We start from the raw sequence: 416 nt of genomic DNA, 5'->3' as shown, positions 1-416 counted from the left end.
GTGAAAAAAAAAGAAAAGGTAATAACCCTACTTTATCCAACTCTAGGTTTTAATTACAGTTCTGTAATTCTTTTTTGTTTGGTTGTTGTTTTAAAATGAAGTGAGTTCTTTACTCAAAACAACATGAATATACTTTTCAGTTGGTATTAAGTTGTGAGTTGAACTCAAATGGTTATAGCTTTGGGGACAGAAAATTAGCTGGCTGCTGCTGCCAAGTCCCTTCAGTCGTGTCTGACTCTGTTGCAACCCCAGAGACGGCAGCCCACCAGGCTCCCCTGTCCCTGGGATTCTCCAGGCAAGAACACTGGAGTGGGTTGCCATTTCCTTCTCCAATGCGTGAAAGTGAAGCTGCTCAGTCATGTCCGACTCTTAGCGACCCCATGGACTGCAGCCTACCAGGCTCCTCCGTCCATGGG

Source organism: Bison bison, unplaced genomic scaffold (genome assembly GCF_000754665.1).
Source record: "Bison bison bison isolate TAMUID 2011002044 unplaced genomic scaffold, Bison_UMD1.0 scf7180017853336, whole genome shotgun sequence".
Taxonomy (NCBI): domain Eukaryota; kingdom Metazoa; phylum Chordata; class Mammalia; order Artiodactyla; family Bovidae; genus Bison; species Bison bison.
The sequence above is the reverse complement of the archived record's forward strand: the minus strand, read 5'-3'. Positions refer to the sequence as shown.